This window comes from Microtus pennsylvanicus, chromosome 11 (assembly GCF_037038515.1).
Source record: "Microtus pennsylvanicus isolate mMicPen1 chromosome 11, mMicPen1.hap1, whole genome shotgun sequence".
In the NCBI taxonomy this organism is placed as follows: domain Eukaryota; kingdom Metazoa; phylum Chordata; class Mammalia; order Rodentia; family Cricetidae; genus Microtus; species Microtus pennsylvanicus.
In genome coordinates, this window is record NC_134589.1 from 4,424,191 (window position 1) to 4,442,603 (window position 18,413).

The following is an 18,413-nucleotide window of genomic DNA, read 5'->3' on the forward strand; positions in this document are numbered from 1 at the left end:
TTAGAAAAATATATTGACCTCAGGTTTAGGTCAGATCTGTTTCACATTACAAAAAGAACCGTGTTACACTGCATAGGAAATCTTATAGGTATCTATCTACATACCTAAGGAGTTAAGAGTTTAAGCCAGGAAAAATATGTTATTTTTTTTCTCCCCAGCGACAAAGGTATTTTGGGTACAGAGCATGCCGCCTTGCCAGCTGCTCCTCCTTGGCTGTTATATTTACCTTCACTGCCTTCATCTCTTTTGGTGATTAACAGAAACTGGGCTGCGGGAGGGTGGATCTATTACTTTAAGACTATTAAGTTGATAGAATCAAGCCAATAATTGGCAGTTGGTTATTAAGCAACAGTCCCCAGCGTTTTCTTAAGAAATGGGGGTGCTGGTCCAAGGAGACAGTCTTGATTTGCGTTAGTCAGCAAGGTCTTTTGAGTGATACAGGAGAAACACGAACTTTTGCTAAGCTTAGAGAGATTGAGTTGCTGGCTTTACAGCCCTGTAACACAGGCTAAGTCAGTGACAGCAGGGCTGGGCAATGGGGCTAAGTGACTTTTTGTAGCACAGTTTCTCCAATAAGGTCTACATTGCGTTGCTATGTGTCCGAGTCTTCAACTATGTTCGCTTGTGATTCCTTCATAACGAAACCATTAGGAACTTGTCATTCCCTCCCCCCCTCTTTTTTTTTTTTTTTTTTTTGCTTTTTTGAGACGGGGTTTCTCTGTGGTTTTGGAGCCTGTCCTAGAACTAGCTCAGGCTGGTCTCGAACTCACAGAGATCCGCCTGCCTCTGCCTCCCGAGTGCTGGGATTAAAGGCGTGCGCCACCACCGCCTGGCCATTCCCCCCCCCTTTTTTTTACAGAGGAGCAAATGAAAGCTCAGTGGGCTGAGGCGTTTTCTTTCAGATTCCCAGCTAACTAATAACACGTCGGGGTTCATACAAGTTTAGGTTGGTGTGTAGTGGAGACATTTTGCCTCTGATGATCCTCTGGTCTTGTTCATCATTTTAGTATTTTATCCCCTTCCCCACAGACACCAACACATTTATGAGTCCTTCCCACTCTGCCACAATTATAGCCTTTGGTGTTTAGTGGGACGTGGGTGCTTCAAAGGCACAATTGGTGGACTTCCCAATGTCATTTTCCTTTGAGATACTGAATTATGTGACTCTCGGAAGCACCTATTAATTTGATACTTGTAACAGGTATGATGGTGTTGGGGTGATCCATATAACTTCTATATTACTGTAATCTTCGTTTCTCACATAGAAAGGAATCATGTATGAAGGTAGGTTTGGGGGATTAGAACTTCATTATGGGAGGCAGTCTAGGAAAAGGATAGGTGAATTAAAGCAGCGGGTTTGCTTAGGGTCCCGGGGGGCCTTTCTGAAGGGTGCAGTGTGAGTGATCGTGGACCAATAGCGATGCTGTGAATATCACAGGGACAAGCAGGAGCTGGGGTACACGGCACAGGGCTCCCAGGCCGAGGAGTTTTACTGAAGTGGAACCTGTGTCTAAGCCAAGGAATAAAGAGCTACCAGATGGCTGAGGTCACTTGGCTGGGCAGCCAGCTTCCACTCTGTATTGAGAGGCTGCATCTGGAGCCCAAGGGACAGGGGACAGGTGACTCTTAGGGAAGGGACCCCGGGGAAGGAATGGAGTCTTCACTAGCTGCCCTCAGTGTCGCAGCCCTGCACTTTCTAGCCCCCAGTCTCTGACCCTCCCGTTAAATCGAGCAATGACTCCATTATCTCCGTCTGTAGGGGAACATCCCAATAGAATCGTTCATAAACTCAAATTTAGCTCTCTGAATTCCAGGACTTTGAGCAATTTGCTTTTCATTATATTCTTTCCGGAAGATTTATTCTTCTGGTCAGGTCACTCGACTTATTACTTCAGAAATAGCATCTTTTGTGCATGGGTCTGTGCTGCACTTGTGTGTAGACATGCATGCTTGCTTGTGTGTGCATGTGGAGGTGACACCTGAGGTTGGTGTCAGAAATCATCCTCCATGGCTCTCCCGCTTGATTCATTGAGGCTGGGTGTCTCTGTCAAACCCCCAAGATGCCTATACTGCCAGTCAATCAGCTTTGACCTCTTCCGAGTCTGGAATTACAAGCAGGCTACCAAGGCCTTCCAGCACCTATTGGGCTCTGGGGATCTCAGCTAGAGACCTTATGCTTGCATAGGAAGTTCTTCAACCACTGAGCCATCTTCTTGACTCAAGAAATCTTACTAGTTTGCTGGTCTATAGTGCTCAGAGACCCTGCTAGGGGTTGATGAGGGGTCAGGCCTTCCTGTTTGCAGCCTTGGCCTGGGTGTCTGTGTCTCCTCAGATCTCCTTGTTCCAGTCAGAATGGCTGCCAGGCCCACCCTGGCCCTGCACTCATTTGTTCTTTATCTTTGATAGTGTTTCCTTTCCACACCTTCGTCTCAGATGGGGTTCTACTCTGGATCTCTACAAGTGACATTTGTAGCCATATCTTCAGGCAGTGAGAGCTTCCTCTCTTCCGGGGTGAGCTGTGGTATGCAGAACCGGGTGTCCTCTGGACTCTTTGCACTGTGCTGCAGAGAATTTGTTTACATTGCTAGAGGCATGGGTCCTTCTTTTTCTTTGTTGCTTCGCTCTGTCCTGGGATATGGCTAAAAGAAAGACTCCCTTGACAACTGAGGGCACAGAAGGTCCTGTAGGGCTGGCGGGGTTTAGTCGTTGCTATTATCAGTCCTTTCTGTTCAGTCAAGGTGATGGGCAGAGGCCAGCACTCCTAGGATATAGTCTTTGAAAAGAACATTAGTCCTTTGGTGGCAGTGCCTAAAAGTTATACGGAAACTTGCTTTTCTCTGTCTGTTCGTGTTATCAAGGGTGTGGAATTTGGAGCCGGGCTATCCTTCATACTTACTAACTGTGTACCTTAATATCTGCTTTTAAATTCATAAAATAGAGCTAATACTAGTACTGAGAAAATAAGATTAATGTGGACAATATATATTATATGATATGCATTATATAGTATATACTATGTCTGTTATTTATATGTGAGCAGTCAGATGTTGCATGTGGAATTACTGCTATTTTTCTTTATGAAGGTTTTCTGGGGGCACATTTTAAGTTTTATTAGTGTTTTATTCATTGCCCATTGTGCTGGCTACTCCTCCCTAAGATCCGGCTGTAGGGCATTTTCTTAATTAGTGATTGACGGGGCAGGGCTTAGCCCACTGTGGGTGGTGCTGTCCCTGAGCTTGTGGTCCTAGGTTCTATAAGAAAGCAGATTAAGCAAACCATGATAATAAGCTATCCAGTAAGCAGGAACCCTCCATGTCCTCTGCATCCCTTCCTGCCATCAGGTTCCAGTCGTGTTTGAGTTCCCGCCCTCGCTGCTTTTGGTGGTGACCAACCATGTGGGACTGTGAGAGGAGCAAACCTTCTCCTCTTGAAGTTGATGTTGGTCGTGGTGTTTCATCACAGCCATAGAGCAACCCTCCCTGTGGTATTAGGAGTGGCGGGGCTGTGTCCCCGGCACCCCGGCCGCCTGGCTAGCTTATGCTCCGAAATAACAACACACAAACTGTATTCTTTTAAACACTGCCTGGCCCATTAGTTTCAGCCTCTTAACCCATTTCTAATAATCTACGTAGCACCACGAGGTGCGCTTACCAGGAAAGATTCAGCATGTCTGACCTGGTGGCTGGCTGCATCGCCGTCTGCCTCAGAGAGCAGAGCTATCGTGTCTGCCCGGGGAGAGGGGAGCATGGCGTCTCTGAGCTCACTTCCTCTTCCTCCCAGCATTTTGTTCTGTTTACTCCTCCTACCTATGTTTTAACCTATGAGGGCCAAGCAGTTTCTTTATTTTTTAACCAATGACCTTCCTCCATCACCTCCCTGAGACAGACATACTGGTAGGTGTTAGCGACTTCTCTGTTGCTGTGAATAACGCCCATAGATGAGGACATTTTATTATTTTGCCTTCTGGTTCCATAGGGTAAGAGTCCACCCTGGCAGGGAGGCATGGCAGCAAGAGGCAGGCACGGTGGCAGGAGCAGGAAGCTTAGGACCTCCTCTACATGAGCCTATGTGGGGGCATTCCTCATTCAAACCCCCGCACTCGATACCGTAAAGATGTTTTTGTTTATGTGTATTATGGCCATATACACCCCACATTATCCTTTCTTGTTCCCTCTTGTCCTGCACATTTTTGTTTTTGAATGAAAAGCAAGTCTGGTTAGCATTTCCCGGATGCCTCTGACTGGCGTGTGCTGTGTCTGAACCGATTTTAAAGACGCTGGAATTTGCAAGTAGGAGGTGCCCATTGTGATCGTTTGGCTTGCAGTGGAAGCCTGGTAAGTGGATGGCTGGACTTGGAGCCGATCTCATTTGAAAAGGTTGCTTTCCAGAATGCCTGGCTGGGAGCTAAGAAGGGGCTGACACTCTTGGCTGCAGAGACTCCTTTTTGTTTCTCTAAGTGCTTCTCCATGAGGGCCCTTCAGGCATGAGATGAAGCCTTAGAGGACTTATTCTGCCTCAGGCATCTCTGTGTTTGCCACTGTGCAACATTCTGGAAGCAGAGCATGGGAGGGAGCTCAAGCCTGGCATTCAAATTTGGAGCAATTAAACCTTTTCTTGGAGTTGTATAAAAATTCTGTACTCCATGGCAAGAGTATTGCAAAGTCCCCAAACTTTCTCTCTCTGTGTAGGTGCATGTGTGTGCAGGTGAACATGTGTACAGGTGTGTATCACAGGTGTGAGTGTGTGGGTGGAGGCAGAAAGTCGATACTGAGTATCTGCCTCCATTGCTCTCAACTTTGCTGAGGCATGGTCTCTCATCAAACCTGCAGCTCATCAGTGTAGCTTACCCAGCTAGCCAGTTTGCCCCAGAAGTCTTCTGTCTCCAAGTGCTAGGTTTATTGGTGGGCTTCTGTTTTCCCCCCACATTTAGGTGGGGAATGGTGGTCCAAACTCCAGTTGTCACTCTTGTGTGGTAAGCAGTTCATGTGTTGAGCCATTTCTCTAGGTTTCACACATTTTTTGTCCTTTCTTCCTTCCTCTTTTTTTTTTGCTATGTGTATGTGTGTGGTGTGCATATATATATATGTTCAAGTGTGTATGGAAACATGTGTATGTGATGGTGCATATATTTGTGTGTGCGTGAAGAGGCTTGAGATTGATGTTGGGAATATTTTTTTTCAACCATTTCCCAGCAAATTCCTTGAGCCATGGTATTTAAATCAAGCCCAGATATCACAAATAGGGTTAGTCTATCACGCCAGCTTGCTCTGGGGATCCCATTTCCACTTCTTAAGACTAGAATTACAAGTGACCTGTCAAGCCCACTCAGCGTTTGCATAGGATCTGGGGACTTGAACTCTGGTCCCCTTGCTTGTGTGGCAAGCACTTTAATAATTGAATCATCTCTTCCGAGACTGAAATTATAAATGATTGTTGACTGCCATGTAGGTGCTGGAATCCAAACCAAGTCCTCTGGAGAAGGGGACCTAGCGCTCATAACCAACCACTGAGCCATCTCTCTAGCCCCTGTCCGATATATTAAAACAAAACAAAATAACAACAAAACACACACAAAACAAAGAAAAAACCCTACACAATCTGTGGCAGACACTAAATATAGAAACAAGAGTGTTTATGGCCAAGATGATAGAATTTCAGTAAAGTACAATAGAAATACAATGCTGGAAAATGCTTTTTACATGTATGGGCATAGAAGAGTGGAGCTCAATCTTCCTAATACCGTTTCTCACGTTATGGTGACCCCCAATCGTAAAATTACTTTCATTGCTACTTCATAACTGTACTTTTGCTACTATTACAAACGTCAATAGTTTTGGAGATGGAGGTTTGCCAGAGTGGCCGTGACCCATAGGTTAGGCTTCATTTAACCTTTCAGGAAAATGGGATGGGTGGAGGCGAATCCTAAAATCCAGAGAGCTTCATCTGAACTGACTCCAAAGCACTGAGTATGTCTGCCCGAGTCAGACTAGGAAAGGAAGCCTAAAAAGATGATGAAACAAGCAACAATAAGGATGAAGACTCTCAAACCAGGCTGGCATCTGAGGACTGCAAGGCTCTCGCTCAAGTGTGGAGAGCAATGGCAGAGGGCTGTCAGTGGCATGCTGGTGCTGGCTCGTGTCTGGTTCTTAGAGGCGGTTATTAAATAGCCAGTAATTTTGTAAGATGGTAGTTAAACCATTGGCAGCTTGCATGTACAATGGAGGAAATATTTATATCATGGCAATCAGCCGGTTCAGGACCTTCTCCCCTCCTTCCCAGAGGGGAAGCCTGCCTGGCCAGCACAGCATGAAATGCTATCCCTAGGGCTCATCTTGGTGAGGGATGGGGAGAGAGCGCAGACGGTGACATGGTCAGCTTTGCAAATAAGAAAGCCACCTCCGTATTATGTACTTGGCTCTTCAGAAAGCAGACCCCAGGGAGGTAGATCTGCCAGCAGGAGGTTTGGCTGATGGAGACTAGACTCAAAAGGGCAGCTGAGGAAGCAGTCTGGGTAGTGACAAATCCCTCCAGAAAGCTCCACAGCCCATCAGTGCCCCATCCGGAGACATAGAGCTGGGTACAGCACACAGGCTGCCCTTGCTGGGGAGGGATCATGTCATCTTGGTGAAATGTCTCTCTCCTACAGGGTTCTTGGAGGAGCTTCAGCACCTAGAGGAGAAAGTGGTCAGGTTAAAGGATATAGTTATCCCCACATCTGCTATGGCTGGGGGAGTTGTGAGTTTGGAGGATAGGTGAGCGTCTTGGGACGGGGAGGTTGGCAGAGACCGGTTGGGAGAGGAGCAGTCTGATCACCTTTGATGAAGCTGCAGGCCTGAGCACTGAGACAGCGGTGGGGATTTAGAAGGTTGGGATGGTGTCAAACGGGGGAAGGCAGAGCCAGTGTTTGGACGAGTTTCCATATTGCAGTGGCTCTCAACTGAGAGTACAGGGTTGCCCCCAGGGTGTATTAGGCAATGTCTGGAGACATGGCAGGGGAGTTTCGTTTCTGTTAGTTAACAGTTCTTCTGGGGGAAGGGAAGCCATTTTCGTCTGTGGTCCAGCCATTGGTAAGTTGCCCACACTCCTGCCAATAACTTCTCATCCATGCTTCTGCCAACACAAACAAACAAACAAACAAACAAACCAAAAAAAAAATAGGTAAGTAAAGATAAAGATAGGAAGGTCGGAGGGGCTTGTTGAGAAGGAGAAGGGGTTAGGGAGTGAGAGAGGGCAATGGGGATGAAAATGACTGAAACACATTTTATTCTTGCACGGTCAAAGAACTTTAAAAAGTTGAAATGGCCCCCACTGAGTGCCATAAAATAACTTTTCTTTTTTTTTTTTGTGAAATTAAGAACTGATGTTTTGGAAGTACATGAAAACAAACAAATAGGAAGGGAGTGGTACTCAGTGAATAAACTCCCTCCCTCCTACGATAGGGCATGGTTTTCCAAGAAGTAGAAGCAGAAGGATAAATGTAAGGCACCCTTGGTGCTGAAGTCTTTCTTGGTCAGTGTCAAGTGAGTGCTTCGTGCAGAGAAAGCTCCCGGTTCAAGCTGCAGCCCCAAATGAGTAAACACAGGCAACAGGTAAAGGTGTGAGCAGGGTAGTGAAGCAACTGAAGATGAGATGTCCTTAGGGAAAAGGAAAGGGGAAGGGGAAGCTGGGTTGTCGTTCCTGGGGAAGCACAAGGAAAATGTGCGTGCTGGCTACTTCACCTTGACATTTGTGCCTCGTGCTGGCTGCCTTTTGTTTCCAGTGATTACAGAGTCATGGGCTTCAGCCAGAGGCATAAAATGTCCATGAAATGTCCCAGGGCTGCCTTGAGACCCTGGGAAGCCATCGCTGGGACTGAGAGGGTGAACGGGAGGTGTTTGGCAGAGGCTAAGGTGCAGAGGTCTGGGATGGACCCCAGTGGGAAGGGAATTAAAGGGGAGTGCGATAATTGTTTGACCAGAAACTACATTTCAGGCAAGAGAGAGATAGATGATCTGCAAACCTTTTGTCTACAGGGCTGCAGAGGAAATGCTGCAGGGTTTGTAGGCCACGGGGGTCTGGGTTACACTTCCTATGTCATAGTGTGAAAGCAGGCAGATGACCCGCAAATGAAGTTGAGTGTTTTATTTCAATAAATCTTTACTTAGCAAAAGAAGTGGTCAGCTAGATTTGTCTCTGAGTGGTACTTGGCTGACCCCAGACCAAAGTCATGAGAGGCATTGCTGTGTGGGGGAGGTGTGCAAAAGGGTAGAAATCCAGGGGAAAGGTTTAGAGGGAAAGAGGTCAAGCTCATCACCTCCTTGTCTTCCGTCCGTGTAGTACCTTTCTTAACTGACCTGAAGTGCCTATGTCTGTGTGCTGCCTAGTTTTCTATCAACTTGGCACAAGCAAGAGTAATAGGGGAGGAGGGAGTCTCAACTGAGAAAATGCCTCCGAGGAGATCTGACTGTAGGCAAGCCTGTAGGACATGTTCTTAACTAATGACTGATGTGGGTTGGGCTACCGCTGGGCTGCTGACCCTGGGTTCTATAAGAAAGCAGGCTGAGCAAGCCAAGGGGAGCAAGCCGGTAAGCAGCACTCCTCCATGGCCTCTGCATCAGCTCCTGCCTCGTGGTTTCTGTTTGAGTTCCTGTCCTGAGTTCCTTTAGTGATTGACAGTGATGTGGAAGCGGAAACCAAATCCACCTTTTCCTCCTCAAGTTGCTTTGGTTCCATCACACTGACAGTGACCCTAAGACAATATATCTTTTTGAAAAATGATTTATTTATTTATTTAAATCATATAAGCATTTGGCCTGCATGTATGTATGTATATATATATATATATATATATATATATATATATATATATATATACCACATGCATTCCTGGTGCTCACAGAGGCCAGAAGAGGGTGCTGGATCGCCTGGAATTGGAGTTACAGGTGGTTGTGGGCTATCCTGTAGGTGCTCGGAATTGAACCTGGGCCTTTGCGAGAGCAGCCAGTGCACTTAACCACTGAGCCATCACTCCAGCCTCTGTATGTGCATTTTTATGTACACAGACATTTGAATTGAGTATTGATTGATGATCACTGATTTCCTATTAGTTTTGGCAGTGTTAGGCAGTAGGAAGAACCTCTCCCAGTCCTCTCTCTTATCTCTTTCTATAAATACAGTTATTTTTCTCTAGGGTATAGCTCTTAGTCATACTTTCTTCTATTTGCCTTTGACCTTGGGTCAGTTCTCAACCCTGACTGTGCCTTAGAATCTCCTGGGGGAAATTTTAGACCTCAGAATCCCCAGACCCCTGTGCAGCTATTAATCAGAGCTCTAGGGACTTAACATCATTATGTTTTTAAGCTCCCTGCTGAGGAGGGGGAGGGGTTCTCTGTGCATCCAAGGTTGACAGTCACATCCTGGGATTTAAAAAAGACGGGGAGACTTAATTGGGGGAGGGGGAGGGAAATGGGAGGCGGCGGCGGGGAAGAGACAGAAATCTTTAATAAATAAATAAATAAAATAAAAAAAAATAAAAAAATATTAAAAAAAAATAAAAAAGACATCTTTATCACTTTCTTTAGCTTTGAAGTAAAGGAGGAAATTCTGGATAGGCAAAGGTTAGGACTCCACAAGTCTAAAAATGAAAATGGGATACTTACAGTTTTAAGAGCTGTGTTTAGGAGTTCTGATGTCCTAGAGACAAAATTGAAACTCTCCCCTCCTCTCCCCTCCCCCTTCCCTCCCTCCCCCCCCCCCCGCCCCCACTCTCTCTCTCTCTCTCTTGTCCAGTAGAGGCGATAAAAAAAATCCCAGAAAGCTTTTGTGACATGGCTAGGCTGGTATTTCTGTGTTTCGAGCCAGAAACCCTTTTTCCCTCACCGAGCCTGTGGATGACAGCCTTTGAGGCTGTTGAAAGCATCCTGGTTCCGGTGACTAATTTATTACTCACAGAAGCCAACTGTACCAGAGGAAATGATCGGGACAGATGTTCCTGTGCAGAGAGAGGGGCCTTCTTATACTGTCATGGCTGCGTGCTGGTCTCATGAGCTTTCTTAAGCGTGGAGCTAACATGCTCAAGGAGTTTTTCTATTTAGGGCAAGAAGTAGATTCCAGGGAACATTTATAAAAATAAATTTTAATTCAATTTATAAAACAACTTGAAATTAATTTGAATACATGGAGAGAAGTGTTGCATTTTCTGAGTAGGATATTCTTGCAGGGACCCTCGCTGGAATACTGCTGAAAACAGTACCCTTTTCATGATATTTGCAAGGGCTGGAGATAGCGCGGATGGTATAAAGCTTGCTCATCTCTAGACTATATTGAAAACACAACCATCGTCGACAAAATCCCCCGAACGAAAAGCCCCTAAACTGGTGTGGTGCCACTTGTCTGGAGGGCTAGCAGTCGGGGTACAGAGATAGGAAGCTCAGACGTTCAAGGTCATCTTAGTTGAACCAGGAGTCTAAGGCCAGACTGAGCAACAACGGGCTCTGCCAGAAAACAAACAAAAGAAGTGTAAGGTCTCAGCCTTAAGGCTCCAGATCACTCAAGTGTTTACCAGGCTCCTCTTCAAATACATGGTGCTTTTTTTTTTTAACCAAGGTTTAGTCACGGGTGTTAGCGGGTGTGTGTGTGCAGTGGGCCTGGGTGGGTACAATGCTGTGAGGATCGTACCAATCGGAACTAAACCATCTTGTCTCCTCAGTTTCCATTATGCTAGAGCTGTGAAGGTTCATTGGTAAGGGCCAATGGGTAGACTTTTGAGTCTTTGGTTTCTTAAAGATTTAATTTTTATTTCATTTTGTGTGTATGTGTGTTTGCCTGTGTGTGTATATGCACCGTGTGCATGCAGTGCCCTTGGAGGTCAGAAGTGGGTGTCAGATTCCCTGGCATTGGAGTTACAGATGTTTTGTGAGCCGCCATGTTGGTTCTGGAAATGGAATCTCTGTAAGAACAGCAAATGCTCTCAAATGCTGAATTCTCTGTCCTCCTCCTTCCCTTGGGATTCTGGCTAGTGCATACAACTGCCTATTGACAGACGTGGTCACACTGATCCTTTTTTTAGTACTTTTTCCATGAAATTAACCGGACCATCACAATTCTGGGGCTGCTAGTTCAGTTGTTCAGCTATGCCCTGGCTCTATATGGTATCCCTGGGTTTCCCAATTTCCTTGGCTTTTGTCTCTGACCACAGGATGTTACTGTAACCCTATGTATCATGACATCACATGGTCACAACACAAAGCAGAAGGAAAAGTGAGATTCTTCTCTTCTTATGGTTCTTGGTATTATTTCTTTAAACCAGGAAGGACTGTCTTTCCCAGGAGTACCTAGCAAACCCTTCCTCATGTTTTAGATCTGTAACCAAAAGGTTTGTCTCTTGTTCTGGGTGTTCAACCCTTTGTGTGCAGCGGGGCATCATTGTGCTTGGTATAGGGATGAATAGCTTCTCCTGCAAAAGATCACCTTATAGATGCTTTAGACTGCATGGGTCATGTTTGAGTTTTGTTTCACGTGTGTTGGTGAACTTGACACAAAGGCGAGGCACTTGGGTAGAGGGAATCTAGATTGAGGAATTGCCTCTATTAGATTGGCTGGTGGGCAAGCCTGTGGGGCATTTTCTTGATGCCCATCCCACTGTGGGTGATGCTACTCGTGGGCAAATGGTCCTGGGTCCTTCAAGAAAGGTAGCTGAGCCGGGTGGTGGCGGTGTACGCCTTTAATCCCAGCACGTGGGAGGCAGAGGCAGATGGATCTCTGTGAGTTTGAGATCAGCCTGGTCTACAGAGCAAGCTTTAAGGCAGCCAGGGCTGTTACACAGAGAAATCCTGTAAGAAAGAAAAGGTAGCTGGATAAGCCACGAAGAGCAAGCTGGAAGGCAGCAGGCAGCATTCTGCTGTGGCTTCTGTAAGCCTTTTCTCGTCAGGAATTTTGACATGGCAAGGAGAAAAGTAACTGATACATTGAATAAAGTATGAAATTAGCTGTGGAGGGGAAAAACAGGTTAGATACAAAACTGGCTAAAACCAATCAGGGCTAACAAGGCTATGATTATTGGGGGTGTTTTTTTTTACTTTTAGAGAGAAATGATTCACATCTGTATAAATATTAATGTAAGTTAATATATAACCTCGTGAAGTCAGACAATTGGTGCCTTACCCAGGGGTTCTGGCACACCGAGCTGCCTCAGAGAGTCACCTAGGACTTGCTGAATGCAAAGTCTAGCCAAAGCCCCGTTTCTTGCTCAGGAGTGTGTTAGTTAATTCTGCAGTAGCTGTGACCAAATACCTGACCAGAATGTACAGGAGGCTGAGGGAGACCCATCGTGGTCGAGAAGACTCAGCAGCAGAAGTGGAGGCAGCTGCATCCCCAGTCGTGGAGCAGAGATGAGTGCCGGCCACTTAGCTGCCTTTTCCTTTCCACTTTTCATTCTGTTTCAGATCCATAGTCTGTGGAATGGTACTGTTCACATTCGGGGTGCCTCTTTCCTCTTGGTTAATCCTTTCTAGAAACTTCCCTGCTGATATACATAGGGGTATACCTCACTTATTCTATAGATCATTCCTTTTTTCCTCTCCTCTCCTCTCCTCTTCCCTACCCCTCCCCTCTTTTCCTTCCCTCCTCTCCTTCCTCCCTTCCTCTCTACCTCTTCTTCCTTTCTCCTTTTGTTTGCTTGTCCCCCCTCCCCCGCCACACACACAAAGTACTAGTACTGGTGAATTAATTTACCCTAGAATTTAAGATACCAGACAAGTATCCCAGGGCTGTCCCAGCTCTGACCTGGGCAATTCCTAATCCAGTGAAGTTGAATCAAAATTACCCACTACAATAAGCCTGACATGGAGATGGTTGGTATTTCTTTTCTTTTCTAAGGTTTGCCTTTTAATTATTTATGTGTGTATGTGTTTATGGCTATGTATGAATGTACATACATGTATGCAGATGCCCACACAGGCCAGAAGAGTGCTTTGGATCCCCTGCAACTGGAGTTACAGGAACTTGTGAGCCACCACGTGCATGCCTGGAACTGAACTAGGGTCCTTGGCAAGAGCGATTCTTAACCAAGGAGCCATGTCTTCAGTCTCTCTACCTTTAAAAAAAATATAATATATATATATATATATATATATATATATATATATATATATATATTTTAAGGCCAGTGAGATGACTCACTGGTGAAAATGCTTGTTGCCAAGTCTGATGACCTGAGTTCAATCTTTGTGATTCAAAAGGTGTAAGGAGGCAATGAGCCTCGTATGTTATCCTCTGATCTTTATATGTGAGCCTTGCATGCACTTGCCCACACATGCATACACAAGAATGAACAAATGTAATAAAAATATATAGACAAAATTTGCATTTACAATGAATACCCTAGGTAGACCTGCTAAACCAACGTCTCACTGGGGAGAGAGAGATGATAGATAGATTGATTGATAGAGATCGATAGATAGAGAGAGTAGAATGAGCTTCTGCATTTAGAACAAATCCTTCTGGAGACCAATAATACCCTGAGGTTTACCGTGTCTGTCTGCCTGTCTATCCGTCTGTCTGTCTGTCTATCTATCTTGGGATAGGGTCTCACTATGTAACCGTGGCTGGCCTGGAGCTCAGCATGATGTATACCAGGCTGCCTTGAACGCATAAAGATCTGCCTGCCTCTGCCTCCCAACTGCTGGGACCAAAGGCCTGTGCCATCATGTCTGATTTTACTTTGGGGTTTTAAGAGTCATGTTCCAGGGCAGATCTTAGCTCTTGAGTTGTCTGTGATTTCTTTTAAAGCTTTAGCATGAAGAAGCCCAAGCTCAAAATTAGTGTTGACTGTGCTGAGGTGGAGGGTGCCCTTCCGCCTTGGCTGCCTCTGCTCTGCGGTTGGCAGCACCTTTGCCCTCCTGCTGGCCTCTGATTCTTACCTGGCTTTCATTTCTGCTTATTGCAGTTCCCTTTGCCAGTTGCTTTTTAGAAAATGCAGCATCTCTGGGTTTGGGGGAAAAAGGAAAAGACGTTTTCATTCACATCTGTGTCCATTATTCGAAAGGTCTATTTATATGGGTCTTGCCTTTGTGTCCAGGTCAAAATGTGTCTTGGCTGTTCGGAATTTTCGTTTTGTTCACTCATGTCTTAGTATCTGTAGCCTGGCTTCTCTGCACTTCTCTAAAACACTTCTTGCAGGGCTGGAGAGATGGATGACTCAGTGGTTAAGAGCACTTGCTGCTCCTTCAGAGAGCCTGAGTTCAGTTCCCATCGCTGAGAGTAGGTGACTCACAACTGCCTGTAACTCCAGCTCCAGGGGATCTGATACCCTCTTCTGGTCTTCAAAGATACCTGTGCGCGCACACACATGCATGCACGCACATACACACATGCACACACACTTATCCCCATAGGGTAATGTAAATAAGCCTGGAAATAAATAAATAAATAAGAAGAAACCCTCTTATTTCAGAATTCACCAGAGCCTTCCTTATTTTAAGTTTTTTGACTTTTCGAAACACTGTAAGTGAAACCTTGTAGAAGCTGACACACTTATTTTAAAAATTCTGTGTTGGTTCTGAGCTCCTTTGCTGGTGTGTAACATTGATCACGAATGCCCGTGTCCATGCCAGGGAGAAGTTGGACCTCACTTTGCCTTTGTTTGCCAACCTCCAGGCAGCAAAGTAGCCGATCCCTGAGCATTTTTACATTAAGAACATGTTCTCCAAATTTTTATTTGCTACTATGTAACTTTATTTTCCTGTGTATTATCAAGCCAGCCATTTTAACTCCCAATTCCTGTACTTGCAGGGTTCCTTTCGGATGGATTCGTGATTTTTCTGAGGATGTCTCATATTCTATAGTTGGTTCAGACCAGCATCTTCCTTTGTTTTGTCAGATGCTCCTAGCTTAGGGTCTTTTCCTGTTCCTGTAATAAAGGGGCCCTGACAAAGCATCTTAAGGAAGAAAGGGTTTCTTTGGCTCACAGTTCAAGGTAACGATTCATCATGGCAGGAAGTCAAGGCAATAAGAACTTAAAGCAAGTGGCTAACTCTCATCCACACCCAGGGGGCAGAGAGCAGCAACAAACGCATGCACGCCAGCCTTCTGCTCACTTTCTTCATTCCGTGTAGTTCAGGAGCCCCTGATGAGGGAGCGGTGGTACCCACAATTAAGGCGAGTCTTTCAGTATCAGTTCATTTAAGACAATCTCTTACAGATGTGTCTGCTGGTATTTCTAGGTTTGGTCAAGTTGATGGGGCCAACCATCACAGTACCTTTGTCCAGGGTCACTAAATAAGTATCATCCCCTTAAGGACCTGTAAAGAGAGGGCTAGAGAGGTAGCTTAGCAGTCAAGAGCCCTGGCTGCTTTGCCAGAGGACCTGGGTTTGATTCCCAGCACTTGCATGGTGGCTCACAGCCACCTGTAAGTCCAGTCTCAGGAAGTTACCCTTTTTGGGCCTCTGTGGGCACCATATGTATGAGGTGCACAGATTCATATACAGGTCAAGCAGCCGGCTACACACATAAAATAAGATAAAATCTAAAAAAGAGTCGGTAAAGTAGATCCGTAAAATTTGAGGAAGGGAAAATATAGAGATCAAAAAGAAACAGAAAAAGGGAGAATTTAGGGCATTTCTGAGAAATTTCTTCACCTCCCCCCTTCCTCTCCTTTCCCCTTTCCTGTTCCCCTCACTACCTTCCCTTTCTTTTCCCTTTCTGTTTTTCTTTCTCCTTTTTATATTCAGCAAACACACTTCATTTTTATTAGGCTCTGGTGACTGTACAATAAAACAAACCGTGTCCCTGTTTTAGTTAGGTTTCTATTGCTGTGAAGAGACACCATGACCTCAGCAGCTTTTATAAAGGAAACTGTTTAGTTGGGGCTGGCTCGCTTACAGTTTCAGAGGTTCAGTCCATTATCATTATGGCAGGGAGCATGGCAGTGTCCAGGCAGACGTGGTGCTGGAGCTGAAAGCCAGAGGCAACAGGAAGCCGACTGATAGTCACACTGAGGGAAGTGGAGCCAAAGGGACCTCAAAGCCCACCCCCACAGTGACACTTCTTCCAACAAGGCCACACTTCCTGATAGTGCCACTCTCTTTGGGGGCCATTTTCTTTCAAACTACTATAGTCCCTCACCTTCACGGTGCTTCCATATTTTCAAAACAGCGGAACAGATTGCAAGATGTAGAGGAAAAGTCAGGGCTCAACGGTGGAGAGAAGGGAGTGATGAAGATGAGGTGACAGGTGTCAGGTCCAAAGGAAATTCCAGTTCCCCAAACCCCCAAAGGCAGCCTGGATATCCAGAAATGAGCTTGGCATGGACCATAAGAGGATTCCTAGCAGTTAGATAAAAGCCAGCATTCTTGGGGGACTTGTGAAGAAGGATTCAGTCTACCAAAGGGAGTCATTTCCCCTACCTCTCTGCCAGAAGGGGCCCGTGCTGCCCATCAGCATATCAAAGCTCATGCTGGCCTCCAGGCTCCCTCTGTAGCACAAGTTCCTGGTACACATTTCAAAGACCTTGCATCCTAGCCTTTCTCACCTCCCCACTTACCTTAAACTCCCTCCAGCTCATGGACTTCCCTTCAGTCAGCTAGTCATCCTTCTCATAACCCAGATATTCTCTAGGTTCCTGCTTCTGCTGTTTGCACAATATTTTCTATATTCTCCACCCCCTGGTAGTCTCTCTTCTTTTGCACACAGCCCAGCCATATTCAGTCTGCTGGTCATGTTCATAAAGTCTACTTCTTTCTCTCTCTGCTCTGGACTCTTCCAGATGCCTCTGGCTGCTCTGTCTCTGTCGCTCTGTCTCTCTGTCTCCCTCCCTCCCTCCCCTTCCCTCCCTCCCCCTCCCTCCCTCCCTCCCTCCCTCCCTCCCTCCCTCCCTCCCTCCCTCTCTCTCTCTCTCTCTCTCTCTCTCTCTCTCTCTCTCTCTCTCCCCCTTACGGTAAACCTGTCCTACACCATGGAACTGTCACGTGGAGAATGAGCAGGGGTAGAATAAGCGAAGGGGCACTGTTTGAGCAGATGCTGTCCTCACAGTGCAGACTTGAAGGCAGAGGTACCGCAGTGCAGGATCAGAGCTGAGAGAAGCAAGGTAAACTGATAGAGTTGGGGAACACTGAGAGGTGAGGGTAGGCAAAGGGGATCCCCAGTGTGTATAACTGCGCGATAGCAAAGATGGCAGTAGATTAGCGAAGTGTAATCCTGGAAGGTGAGCCATCACCAGGACAAAAACTTAGGTCAGACTCCAGAGACTCGGCTTTAGCAGAGAAGAAGCCCTTAAAGCCAGACACTCCTGGAGTAGGATGGGATGAGCGGCACAGGGAGAGAGCAGGCTCAGGGTAGAGGCCAGGCCAATCTCCGCAGAGGAGTGAAGGAAGAGCCACTTAGGGAAGTAGGAGGAAGAGAAGATGGACTTAAAACACTCCCCTAGTTGTTGGACTAGTGGTTGTGAAGAAAGCCCTGTTGGCTGATTGGTTGGCTGGTGGATTGTTTGAGAAAGGTCTTAAGTGTTCCAAGCTTGTATGCTCCAAGCTAGGTAAGGATGACTTTGAATTTCCAGTCCCCCTACCTCTGTCTCTCTAGTGTTGGGATCACAGCTGTGGGGTATTATGCCTGGCAGTTCTGGGGTTCTAACCCAGGGTTCATGAGCTGCATGCCTAGCCTGGAAAGTCCCTTTTTGAAGTGACATGAAAGTCTGTCCCTTGTTCCTTTGCCTCCTGGAATAGCTTAGGACAGATATCCTTCCTTTCTGCCCGACAGCTCTTAAAATGGCTGGAAGATAGTTCCTTTGATTTTCTTTTCCTAGGAGGTCACATTCCTTTCTCTGCAGCCCTGGCTGGCCTAAAACTACCTAGGTTGGCCAGGCTGGTTTGGTACTCACAGAGATCCCCCTGTCTCTGCCTCTTGAGTGCTGGGATTAAAGGCATGCATTATTGTGCCTGCTTTGTGTATGCTGATTTTTAAATGTCTTACCTGCTATGCTGGTCCTCACAAGGCTTTCCTGATGAAAAGGAAAGAATGATGTTTGGGGCGTGAACTTGTCTTCATCCCCTTTTCCTTCTGCAGAGATTTCTTCCTGCCAATTTTTACAACAGATTCTCTCAGTTGTTGGGTCAATGATCCAGAGGGGTGGAGGAGACCATGCTGGGACCACTGAATGGCCTAGCTTTGTCTGCCTGCATGTTTTCTTGACTGTTTATGGTTTCTGACAGGGTTGTTTTTGTTCTGGGGAGAGCTGGCTGGAGAAAGCCTTCTGCTGAGAAAGCCAAGGGGCTCTACTACCCTCTGGGATGATCTCCAAGGCTCCCCCCACAGAGCTGTGACTTAGCATCCCCAAACCATTTCTTATCCACTGGGGTCATTTGAGGCCTCTGCATCCTTGACTCAAGTCTGATTCTGTTAGAGAGAATTTTGATGACTTCAGGAGCTTGACAGGATACAG

At 46.1% G+C, this 18,413-nt stretch overlaps 1 protein-coding gene across 2 annotated transcripts in view; it reads left to right on the forward strand.

Moving 5' to 3' along the window:
* The window catches only part of Map2k6 (mitogen-activated protein kinase kinase 6), a 123,938-nt gene that overhangs the window by 31,922 nt on the left and 73,603 nt on the right, over positions 1 to 18,413 (forward strand). The window lies entirely within an intron of this gene.